Source organism: Phoenix dactylifera, unplaced genomic scaffold, assembly GCF_009389715.1.
Source record: "Phoenix dactylifera cultivar Barhee BC4 unplaced genomic scaffold, palm_55x_up_171113_PBpolish2nd_filt_p 000696F, whole genome shotgun sequence".
Taxonomy (NCBI): domain Eukaryota; kingdom Viridiplantae; phylum Streptophyta; class Magnoliopsida; order Arecales; family Arecaceae; genus Phoenix; species Phoenix dactylifera.
In genome coordinates, this window is record NW_024068079.1 from 202,899 (window position 1) to 216,301 (window position 13,403).

Below are 13,403 nucleotides of genomic sequence, written 5' to 3' on the forward strand. Positions count from 1 at the left end.
TCAATTCTATTGACAAATTATCCAAAGCAAAAGTTGTATTAAAATAATTATTGAATTATTGGAGGATTAATTAGCAATTATATTGCTAATGAACTCAATTTGATTGAGTAATTGGGCTTAGGTTGAGCCAAATTGAATAGGATTCAATTTAGGCTGCATCAGGATTTGACCTAATTGGATTGGGTTCAACCCAAGTAGATTGAGCTTGACCCAATTAATGGAACTTGACCCAATTGGATTGGGCTTGATCCAAATCAATTAGAAGACCTTATTTGATGAGGATTATGAATCCAAATAATCAGAATTGGATAAGGATAAGAATCCCTAAATTTTAGGAACCCATCCTTATCTTCTTGGAGAAAAATGACACCTTGATTTATCCCCAGGATTTCCCATGTCTATAGTATTTATTTTTGGCCAAAAATTTGGCGTGAGAAGAGAGGAGGCATGGGGCTATATTTTCTATAAAAATGGTGCCTTAAATCTTTCTAGAAAGATTTAGATGAATTTCCTAATTTATAGGGATTGCATGGCGCATGAAATAGGGTGGTCTGCGGCTGAAATTTGGACGTATGAATTCCCATCTTTTAGGGATCCAAAATACACAAAATTTGGATATGTTTATCTCCTCTTAGCTGCCAAACCACCAGAATTTTTTGGGGATTTTATCAGCTAAATTAATTGGCTAAATTAGGTGTGATACGTGGGGGGGTCTTTTGGCTATAAAAGACCCCCATGCCTTGGGTTCAAGATATACCATATTTAGAGATTTCAAAAAAATCTGAAAAAATTCTCTGAGGGCCTCCATCCCTTATTATCCTTCTTCCTCACATTCATCCTCCATCTTCTTAAAAAAAAAATCGAAGGTTGAGTGTTCAGAAGGAGAAACCTTCAGCCATTGCAGCATTCCTGCGCGAGCTAGCACTCCCGCGGAAGACGATCTACCTAGGGCTTCGCGTGTACTTCTCATAGAGGCCATTCGTGTACGTGGCTGCGAAGTTAAGGATCAGATCCACAAGTTTCTTTCATTATAAAAGGTATTAATTCTATATTAATCTTTTATTTTGGAGTCAGGGTCTAGGTCCGATTTCTCGAGGTTTTACCCTCCTTTGGGGCTCCTCACGGAGTTATCTCCAGAATCCATTCGATGAATATTCGGAGATTAATTGGAATAGAGTTCTTAAGTCTCAGATCTGATAGTTAATCATGCATGAAAGTTTTAGCATAATTGTTTAAACGATTCCGGCATAATCTTATGTGTTCTTAAGGTGCTGATTTCTATATTTGATCTTGTAAGCATGCATGAATTAAATTATTTGATTCGATTTTTCTGCTGCATTTTTGAAACTTAAAAAGAACTACGTATGGCTTGATCCCTCTTATGAAGGGGTACGTAGGCAACCCGATCAGGTTCAGCCATGGTTTTTTTAAAAAAAAAAAATTCAGCATGCTAAACACCGAAGAACCTAGGATTCACTTTCAGTCATATCAGAGCCAGGTTCATGTTTAAACTTTTATGTTTTAATTTTTGTAATTAAATCTGAAATCATGAGCATGCTTAGATTAGATCTAAAGTATTTTTATGATTGATTTAATTGCTGATTATGCATGATTAACTAGATCTGAAATTTTGAATACATATGATGCATGTTTGTGTTAAGATTTGTAACATAAATAAATCTGAAATCATAATATTGTTTAGATTAGATCTAAATAAAGTTTATAATTCATATGATCTCTGATTTTAATAAATAAATCAGATCTAAAAATAAAAGTGAAAAAACAAATACATAAGATGTATGTTGTTTGTATTAATTCATGTTGTTATATATATATGATGCATGAACATAAAACATAATGACTTAAACATGATTACATGTGATTAATTACAAAAACTCAGATCTGAAAATATGTTTTAAGCACTGAAAGAATGTAATTAATATGTAATTAAAAAGAAATATGCAATGATCAAAACTTTCATAAGTCTAAACTTAATTGAGAATTAAGTGTTATGAAATAGAATTGTAACTCAATTAATTAACATTGCATAATTCTTTGGGCATATGGGTTAGCTTGAATCAAGTTCCTAGGATTGGGTTAGACCTAAGGTTAGAATCATACATGGACAAATAGAATTAATTGATCAAATCTAATTAAGTAGTAACTAGATTAGGTCAAGAAAATTCTAGGTCAATTTACAATGGTTGTAGATGGATCAAGTCCATATCTTTGATTAGACCAAGATGGAACTTGATTTAGGCTCAGAGGTGTAGCCCGAGTCATTTGAGTAATCAAATCGAAATTGATTAACCAGTCGGTGTCTAAGGTAAGTTTGGCAGTTTTGACCGGTGGTTTTTAATTGAGAGCTACTTGCACTGATTCGTCTTTGTCGAGTTAATGGCATATCCCTTCCACCGATCTCACTTACCTGGCCGACATGGTCAATCACATTTTGATTGGATCACTTAATGATTCGAGTTAACCCATGCCTATAAGGAAAATCAGTTTGACTGATTTAGGTGCCTCCTTAACCGGTTTGAGTCTAATCTGATTTGATGAAGTCAGTGGGAGAAATTAGACTAACCGGATCTTCTCATCTATCCTAATTATGAAATCCTCTAAAATTATTAGGTCCTTAAAATGAAATAGTTATGGGGATAACTAGGTCATAGCCTCCCATTAAGTTGGGTGATAATGGGTTCAATGTTTTGATAATTATTGGAGGCACCACACGCCTGGTACTTATCAAGCATTGGAATTGTCATTCAATATATGATGAGTTAAGTATACCTTCAATAGGCGGTCAGGTGAGCCGAGCCACACTCGGGCTTGGTCGTCTATTAGTTGATTAGACTTAACCTTATCATTTAATGGTTGGACCTGACTAGGGTATTCGGTGGAGGCGCCACACGCCTGCCGAAGAACCTAAGGCAAAATTATCACTAGAAGTTGCTTGGTGAAGCAACTGGTTTAGAACCTACCAATAGGTGCATATGAGTTAGCCGAGCCACACTCGGGCCTATATGCGATCTATTGAGTTCTAGTGCCCACTAAAGAATTAGGAGTAATTTTTCGAATTAGAGGTAGAGGCTACCAATTTGTATAAAATAGTGGGAGTACCTTTAGACTAAAGTCCAAGTCTATTGAGTTTAGTCAATTCATATACTAATAGCCAAATTTTCTTTTTATGCAGAAATGGCCACTAATTTGTCACTTCGCTCATTGTTGGATAATGACAAGTTGACTGGTCCAAATTTCAATAATTGGCATAGGAAACTGAAAATAGTGCTAGAACATGAGAGGATCCTTTATGTGATAACAGATCAAGCACTTTTGCAGCCCGCTGTTAATGCATCAAGATCGGCCAGAGACACTTATCAGAAGTGGCTCAGTGACCGGATCACTGTTCGATGCATCATGTTGGCAACAATTAGTGATGAGTTTAGTAGGCGTTTTGAGAATACGCAGCCGGAAGATATCATTCAAGTGTTGAATGAATCATTCGGCGTTCCTGACGACATTGAGAGGCACAAAACTAGTTGTGCCATCTTCAGCGCCCGAATGAAAGATGGGACCTCGGTAACTGATCATGTATTGTACATGATTGAGTTGATCGAGCGTCTAAGCTCTCTTGGCTTTCTCCTTCATGATCAATTGGGGAAGGATGCCATACTAAACTCATTGCCTGGATCATACCGTTCTTTTCTCACTCATTTTCGTATGACGAAACCTGTCGTGAATTATCACCAATTGTTGGGGTTACTACAGACGTTTGAGAATGATCACCAACTTCTTAAGAAGACGGTGAACTTAGTGGGAGGATCATCCAAGGGTTGCCCCTTTAAGAAAGGGAAAAAGAAAAATAAAATCCAAAAGAAATAGGTGCACCATGCTTAGCCTAGTTAGAAAAAGAATAAAAAGGCTGATCAGAGCAAGGCGGAGTGCTTCTTCTGCAAGAAGCAAGGACATTGGAAGAGGAACTGTCCTCTTTACATTGCATCGCTCGATCCGAACCGGCCTAAGAAAAGTGGGCAATCAGTTGCCAATCAAGGTACTTATATGATAACACCTTGCAATTTTTCTATTTGTGATAATTCGACCTGGGTATTGGATACCGGTAGTCCTTTTAATATTTGCAATTCATTGCAGGAGCTACAAGTCAGTGAGTGGTTTGAAGAAGGAGAAAGATTTCTGAATGTTGGAGATGGAAGATCAGTTCCAGTTCTAGCTTTAGGAATTCTTAATCTTAAATTCAGCTCTTACGTAAATGTCCTTAGTGATTGTCACTATTGTCCAAGTTTTTTATTGAATGTCATTTCTGTAGGCCTTTTGGCCAAAAATGGTTATGAAATATCAATAAAAAAGGATTATTGCAATGTCATTTGGAATGGTGTTGTTGTAATGAATGGAATTCTAAGTAATGGCATTTACATTTCGTCACAGCCTGTTCATGTAATGTATAAATCCAATAAGCGCCCTAGAATAGATAACGTCACGGATGTCTACCTTTGGCATCATAGGCTAGGTCATATTAACAAGAACAGGATGAACATGTTAAGTAAAGAGGGAATCCTCAATGTTAATGATTGTGAATCATTGACAACCTGTGAGTCATGTCTTCCTGGTAAGATGACCAAATCACCTTTTACCGGAAAAGATGAACGAGCCAGTGACTTATTGACCCTTATACATTCTGATGTATGTGGGCCAATGAGCACAGATGTTAGGGGTGGGTATTCATATTTCATTACGTTTACAAATGATCTTTCGAGGTATGGTCATGTCTATTTAATGAGACATAAATCCGAAGCATTTGAAATGTTCAAATTGTATCGTAATGAAGTAGAAAAACAAACTGGAAAGAGTATTAAAACTCTTCGATCAGATCGAGGGGGTGAATACATTTCAAATGAGTTTTTGACATATCTGGGAGAGAATAGGATTCTTTTCCAATGGACTCCTCCTGGTACACCGCAGTATAACGGTGTATCAGAAAGGAGAAATCGAACTCTGTTAGACATGGTTCGATCCATGATGGAGTTTGCGAGTCTGCCCATATCCTTTTGGGGATATGCACTTGAGTCAGCCTGCTACATTCTAAATAAGGTTCCAAGTAAGTCGGTAAATAAAACACCACATGAGATGTGGACTAGACGTAAGCCGATGCTCTCTCACCTTAGGGTTTGGGGGTGTCCGGCGTATGTCAAATGTTTGAAAATAGACAAACTTGAACCCAAGTCTGACAGATGTTTCTTTGTTGGTTATCCTAAAGAAACTAAAGGATATTACTTCTACTTTGCTGAAGATCAAAAGTTGTTCGTAAGCAATAGAGCTGTTTTCTTAGAGAAAGAATTCCTTAGTGAAGGAACTAAAAACTCTAATGTTGAGTTTAGGGAAGTTCAACATGTAGAAGACCCGACACCATCCACTAAACCAATTGAGTCGGATTTGATTAGATCAGACCCAGAACCCATCTTAGATGCACCATTAAGGCGATCAGGTAGAGTACCACGTCAGCCGGACAGATACTATGGTTTCTTGGTCTGGAACGGGGATCCTGTCGAACTTGATGAAAACGATGAGGATCCTATCACCTATATGGATGCTATGTAGAGGCATAACTCTGATGCATGGCTTGGAACCATGCAATTTGAAATGGAATCCATGAAGGTCAATGATGTATGGACATTAGTTAACCCACCCGAAGGGATTAAACCCATAGGGTGTAAGTGGATTTTCAAAAGAAAACGGGGCGCAGACGGAAAGGTGGAGACCTATAAAGCCCGTCTGGTTGCAAAAGGATATCGTCAGCGTTATGGTATTGACTATGATGAGATGTTTTCTCCTATGGCAATGCTCAAATTCCATTCGAATTATGCTTGCGATAGCAGCACACTTAGATTATGAAATCTGGCAAATGGATGTAAAGACCGCTTTTCTAAATGGAGATTTAGAAGAGGAGGTGTATATGATGCAACCTGAAGGTTTTATATCTGCAGATGAGTCTAAGGTGTGCAAGCTTCAAAATTTATTTATGGATTAAAGCAAGCTTCACGGAGTTGGAACATACGATTTGATAAGGTGATCAAATCATATGGCTTCATTAAGAATGAAGAGGAACCTTGCATTTATAAATGGGCAAATGGTTCAGTTATCATATTTCTTATTTTATATGTGGATGACATTCTTTTAATCGGGAATGACATTCCTGCATTACAAGGAATAAAGGTTTGGCTATCATCTCAATTTGCCATGAAGGATTTGGGAGAAGCATCTTACATCCTAGGGATGAAGATCTATAGAGATAGATCGAGAAGATTGCTTGGATTATCCCAATCCACATGCATTGATACTGTACTGAAGAGGTTCAGTATGATTAATTCCAAGAAAGGCTATCTTCCGATGGGCCATGGAATTAACCTCTCTAAGAGGGATTGTCCCACAACCCCTCAAGAAAGAGAGAGTATGGATAGAATTCCATATGCTTCGGCAGTGGGATCTATAATATATGCCATGACATGTACTAGACCAGACGTGGCATACTCACTAGGAGTAGTGAGCAGATACCAGTCTGATCCAGGTAGCAACCACTGGAAGGTTGTAAAAACCATCCTTAAGTATTTGAGAAATACTAAAGATCAGTGGCTTGTCTATGGTGATTCTGACTTAAAACTTGAGGGATATACCGATTCAAGTTTTCAGTCAGATCAAGATGATAGCAAGAGCGTGTCAGGATATATCTTCACTCTTAAGGGTGGGGTCATCTGCTGGAAGAGTTCCAAGCAGCATACAGTGGCAGATTCTACATGTGAAGCAGAATATATCGCAGCATCTGATGTCGTCAAGGAAGCTGTATGGTTGCGGAAGTTCATCACCGAGCTTGGAGTGACACCCTCCATTGATGGTTCAGTTCCTATATTTTGTGACAATACTGGGGCCATAGCTCAAGCAAGAGAACCCAAAGCACATCAGCGGACCAAGCATATTCTACGTTGCTACCACCTGGTTCGAGAGATCATCGATCGAGGGGATATCGATCTTCAGAAGATTGACACAAAAGAAAATCTGGCTGACCCATTTACCAAAGTCCTTGGCATCAAAGAGTTCGACGAACACAAGTCGAAGATGGGTATTAGATACTGTGCCGATTGGCATTAGGCTAAGTGGGAGTTGTTGGGATTTGTATCCTAAATATCAATCGTCAGCGTATTGATGATTGAATTTTGTAAATGAATTGACAAATCAATAAAGTATTTTTTGGCATTATTCATCATTTTACATCTTCAAATGAACTCTTATATGATGAAGTCCTTAGGACTTATTAATGATAAAGGAGGATTTATCTTCGAGTCCTTAAACTAGTTCGCGACCAAATGATATGTTGTTACAAGGACGACAACATTATCGAGATTAGGTCGTTGTGCGACATATACGTTGGTTGTCCTCTTAACCAGGGAGTGTGGAGACACTGGTATGCCACACAGGTGAAGTGTAGGAGTACATTTCACTGAACGTGACCAATTTCGGAACGCTCTACTGTTAAGAGATGTTCCAAGTGGATATGGGTATAAGTTTGGCCCTCTGACCTGAGACCGCAACCTGTGACTAGCAAGCAACTCATTGTACTTTGGTACCGAATTACCTAGATTTTTAATTCAGTGACGGAAGGTCACTGGGTGCAGTCAAGTACTTCCGTAGTCAGTTGTGAGTCGAGATGGAATTGACCCCTCCTGGAAACAAGAGATAATGTCTTATGATTAATTTAGCAAAACCTTGGCTAGGGTAATCCCAGTGAGGAGCCACGGGATATCTAAAGTTAATCACATAATGGATGTACTAATTATAGGGTTGACAGTGAGCTCTAAGTTATCCTGGCATTAGGAGTCAAAGGGATTGAATTATACAGTAACCATAGTCCAGGATTCCAGAATATTTGCTTCGCATATATTCGGCCTATCCGGACGTCGGCTACCATTGCTAGATGGTCACATCGATTAGTATAGGAAGACGTTCCTATACTACCGGCTTAGGTTCGAACCTATGAGGTCACACGCATAGAAGTTTCTAGGTTGATCAAATGGTTGATTGATGATTAAGAATCATTCAGGGATAATTTGGTCAATTCTATTGACAAATTATCCAAAGCAAAAGTTGTATTAAAATAATTATTGAATTATTGGAGGATTAATTAGCAATTATATTGCTAATGAACTCAATTTGATTGAGTAATTGGGCTTAGGTTGAGCCAAATTGAATAGGATTCAATTTGGGCTGTATCAGGGTTTGACCTAATTGGATTGGGTTCAACCCAAGTAGATTGAGCTTGACCCAATTGATGGAACTTGACCCAATTGGATGGGGCTTGATCCAAATCAATTAGAAGACCTTATTTGATGAGGATTATGAGTCCAAATAATCAGAATTGGATAAGAAGAAGAATCCCTAAATTTTAGGAACCCATCCTTATCTTCTTGGAGAAAAATGACACCTTGATTTATCCCCAGGATTTCCTATGTTTATACTGTTTATTTTTAGCCAAAAATTGGCATGAAAGAGAGGAGGCATGGGGCTATATTTTATATAAAAATGGCACCTTAAATCTTTCTAGAAAGATTTAGATAAATTTCCTAATTTGTAGGGATTGCATGACACATGAAATAGGGTGGTTTGCGGCTGAACTTTGGACGCATGAATTCCTATCTTTTAGAGATCCAAAATGCACAAAATTTGGATATGTTTATCTCCTCTTAGCTGCTAAACCACCAGAATTTTTTGGGGATTTTATCAGCCAAATCAATTGGCTAAATTAGGTGTGATACGTGGTGGGGTCTTTTGGCTATAAAAGACCCCCATGCCTTGGGTTCAAGATATACCATATTTAGAGGTTTCAAAAAAATCTGAAAAAATTCTCTGAGGGCCTCCATTCCTTCTTCTCCTTCTTCCTCACATCCATCCTCCATCTCCTTAAAGAACAATCAAAAGTTGAGTGTTCAGAAGGAGAAAGCTTCAGCCATTGCAGCGTTCCTGCGCAAGCTAGCACTCCCGCGGAAGACGATCTACCTAGGGCTTCGCGTGTACTTCTCATAGAGGCCATTCGTGTGCGTGGCTGCGAAGTCAAGTATCAGATCTACAAGTTTCTTTCATCATAAAGGGTATTAATTCTATATTAATCTTTTATTTTGGAGTCAAGGTTTAGGTTCGATTTCCCGAGGTTTTACCCTTCTTTGGGGCTCCTCACGGAGTTATCTCCAGAATCCATTCGATTGATATTCGGAGATTAATTGGAATAGAGTTCTTAAGTCTCAAATCTGATAGTTAATCATGCATGAAAGTTTTAGCATAATTGTTTAAACGATTTCGGCATAATCCTATATGTTCTTAAGGTGCTGATTTCTAGATTTGATCTTGTAAGCATGCATGAATTAAATTGTTTGATTCGATTTTTCCGCTGCATTTTTGAAACTTAAAAAGAACTACGTATGGCTTGATCTTCCTTATGAAGGGGTACGTAGGCAACCCGATCAGGTTCAGCCATGGTTTTCAAAAAAAAAAAAAAAAAATCAGCATGCTAAACACCGAAGAACCTAGGATTCACTTTCACTAAGGAGCCGAGCTCTCACCAGAAGTCCAAGCACATAGAGCGGCGATATCATTTGATATGCGACTACCTCGAAAAGAAGTATGTAGAGGTGCGGATAGTAGACTCCACAGATAACGTGGCAGACTCATTCACTAAGCAGCTGAGTCAACAGAAGACAGAAACACATCTTGAGAAGATGGGGCTTAGATATATGTCTGATTGGCTTTAGTGCAAGTGGGAGATTGTTAGAAGTATGCCCTCAAGGCCAATTTGGCAGACGCATTGTATTTATTCTGCAGGAATGAAATTTGTACTTGATCTTTTTATTAATTAATAAAATTGGGCATTTTGTTAATTCATGTTATTATGTATCCATGAATCATCCTAGGAATTAATAAAATGAAAATACATATTCTCAAGAGTTGAGAATTTAAGACATGTGTTATTAGGTAGTTAATTTTTGAATTGTTCTTGATCGATGGATTATCACGAAGGACGGTGATCGATCCGATGAGATTAGTGCACAGATCACTTTCCTTGATGGACGAGTCTTAAGTCCACAGTGTGGAGACACTGGAGTGATTGTGCAAGTACTTGTTAGAGAACAAGGGTACTGAGTGTGACCAAAGCAAGAAGTCACTTGGATGTCTATCCATTCGTCAGTGACTTACTTGATGCTGTAGTTGTATGACTAGTACTTAGACCTGCGATGCATCAGCTAATCACGGTGAGGTTGCTATAGTTTGACGAGCACATAAACATGGGCCCTAAGGGTCCTTGTGGTGCAGATTGGCTGAAGTAAGTTTACTGTCGGATTAGGGTTGCATCTAGACGGGATCAATCGACCTTGATAGATTAGGAGTGATCATATGTGATTTATGAGACTGAGTTCGAAAGATCTTGGTCAGGGCAGTTCTGGAGAAAGAGTTTTTCAATCTCAAACTTGAGACAAATAAATTTGACATAAGACAGACGATAGGATTTGACGAGTTATCCATAACCTCCATCATGTCAGGATCCACGATAGATGTACTGTATCATACGCTAACTGCACGTAGAGGTTCATCTATTCTATTCTGCTGGGTTGCCACTATATGCTGCTAGGTGTCACTAGTGGATTGTGAGACTCAAAGACATTCACTTGGTAATCAGTGAACCCTAAGAGAAGAGTTGAAATTGTTTCAACCCATTGAAAGGAGTTTCAATGATATTATGGTAGAGATTATATTATATCTCACTATCAGACAGAATAGAACCTACGGGGTCATACATATTAGAGGTTTTGATCGTTCCGACGGTTGGATTGCGATTTAGAATCGCAATTAATATGATTATCAATTTGATTAACAATTGGTTTAACCCACTAAGAGTTAGTGAGTTAAAGAAGAAGAAATTACAATTGAATTGTAATTTAATTGATTCAATTGGACCTAATTAAATTAGGCTTAATCTTATTGGATAAGGATGGGAATGACTAATTAATTAGAACTCCTTATTAGATAAGGAACTTAATTCATGAAGTCTAATTTGGATCCTAATTGGATTAGGATTCATATGAATCAATTTGGAGGACACATTGGGTTCTAATTGGATTAGGATTCAATTGATCAAGTGGGAACATGTAATTTCTAATTGGATTAGGAGACCCATGCATGAAAGGAAGGAAAGGATCCCTTCCTTCATGCATGTGAGGCAAAGAAGGAAACAGGGAGGGGCGTCCGCCCCTCCTTTCCTTTTTGGTCCACACGCCAAGAGGAGGGGCATCTGCCCCTCCTCCTCCTTGTTCATGCGAATTGCCACATGGCGCAAACACATTCCTTAGATTCTCTCCAATCTCTTTTAAGTAAGGAGTGTGATAGAGTTAAGTAAGGGATGTGGTAGAATTTGGAGGGATGAATCAAGGAATGATTTATCATTGAGATTATTCCTTATTTGTATGGGCATAAAATACCTATAAAAGGAGGCCAGGTGTGAGGCATAGAAGCATTGGAGCTTTCATTCAGCCGCCCACCCCTTCCTCCTTCTCCTCCCTGGTGTGAGCAAAAGAAAGAAGAGAAGAGGCGTCTTCTTCTTCTTCCTCTTTGTCCTTCTTCGTCCTCCTTCTTCTTCCTCTCAAAGTAATCAAGGAGTTGATTAAAGGGAGAGAAAATCAGCCATCAAAGCGATCTCTACAAGGAAGCTAGCACCCCGGTGAGATCAAGGAGCTTGGAATGATCTACCTCATGGGGATACCCGTAGAGATTGGACGCTTGTGCGGCTTCAAACGAACTAAATCCAACGATCATCAGATAGCGGTGAAGATCTACCCGCTCAAAAGTAAAGATTAGATCTTTATAAATCCTTTACAATTAAGAATTGTAGTAGATCTCAAAATTAATCTTGTCTTTAATTTTAATCTTTCCTTTAGATTTCATAAATCTGAGTTAGAGAACTGTAGAAAATTTTTGAAATCTACATTTCTTAGGATGTTCATGAGATGAATGACCTCGTGTGTCTTTCCGCTGTGATCGTCGCAACGCGTGTGGGGGTAACCCGACATCTTTGTACAATGTTTCTTAAGCAAATTGTAGCCAACTTGGTCTTCAAGTTATAAGGGTCTCACCTAACAGTTATTGATCCCGTTTCTTGGTTAAGTCAGACCCACTATATTTTCTGCAGAAGTAAAGTTGTTATTGGGTCCTCACCTAACAGTTATTGGCGCCCAACCCCACATTTACCCTCACAACATCTCATGCCAATAGAGAGGTTTGGTCCTCCGATGCAACTTGCCCACTGTGTCCAGCCAAGACAAATTAATGCTGGTAAGACCTTAGCAACTTTACTATGGTGGAAGACCTCTAGACTTAATATTAAGTTTTCAGTCTAGTGATTTCAACATTAAGCCATCCATAATAGATAATTAATCTAATTGGCCAGGTAAGTAGGTGGGAGGCTTTCTGTGCGAGCATGGTTCTAATTAAGTAACTACCTTTAATACTTTTCTAGACACCAATTGATCAATTAATCAATAATGAGTTAGCTCAAAGTATCTTTCACTATGATTGAAAGAGGAGATTTAGTTCTATTTAGGTCTCGATTAGGGTTTACATCTTATATAAATGTTATATTTGTTTAGGCCTTGTTCACATCTTATGCAAATATGAAACTCCTTTCATATGTTATATGTTTACATCTTATGTAAATGACATATTTGTTCAAGTTTACATCTTATATAAATGACCTAACCTATTTAGGTTTTTATTCACATCTCATGTAAAATATTGCTTAACATATATATACATCTAATGCAAATATCAATTTCCTTTTAAGCATAAGCATAAACAAAAATATCCTTTAATGATCATGAATCCATAATGGGTCATATTATATACATCTCATGTATATAATTTCAGATCTGAAAGTTTTAATTAAAACATGCTACCAACTAAAATTTTTGATCATGCAAGGCATGTTTTTAATTATTGCAATCTTATTGTAATTAAAAATAATCATGCAAGATCGGAAAAGACAACAAAAATCTGCATGCTAAAATCTAAAATTTCAGCAAGCATACATTTAAAAATTTAGATACTAATTAAATCCTAATCAAGCCTATTAATCTTAATCTTAATCCCAAAAATGTGGCTCTGATACCACTGTCGGGTTATCCCCGCACGCGTTGCGACGATCGCAGCGGAAACACACGCGCGAGGTCGTTCATCATATGAACGTCCTAGGAAAGGTAGATTTTAAAAAAATTCTGAGTCCTCTAACATAGAAAATTATGAAATCTAAGAAAAAGTTAAAATTAAAAACTTGATTAATTTCAAATCTACAATTAAGA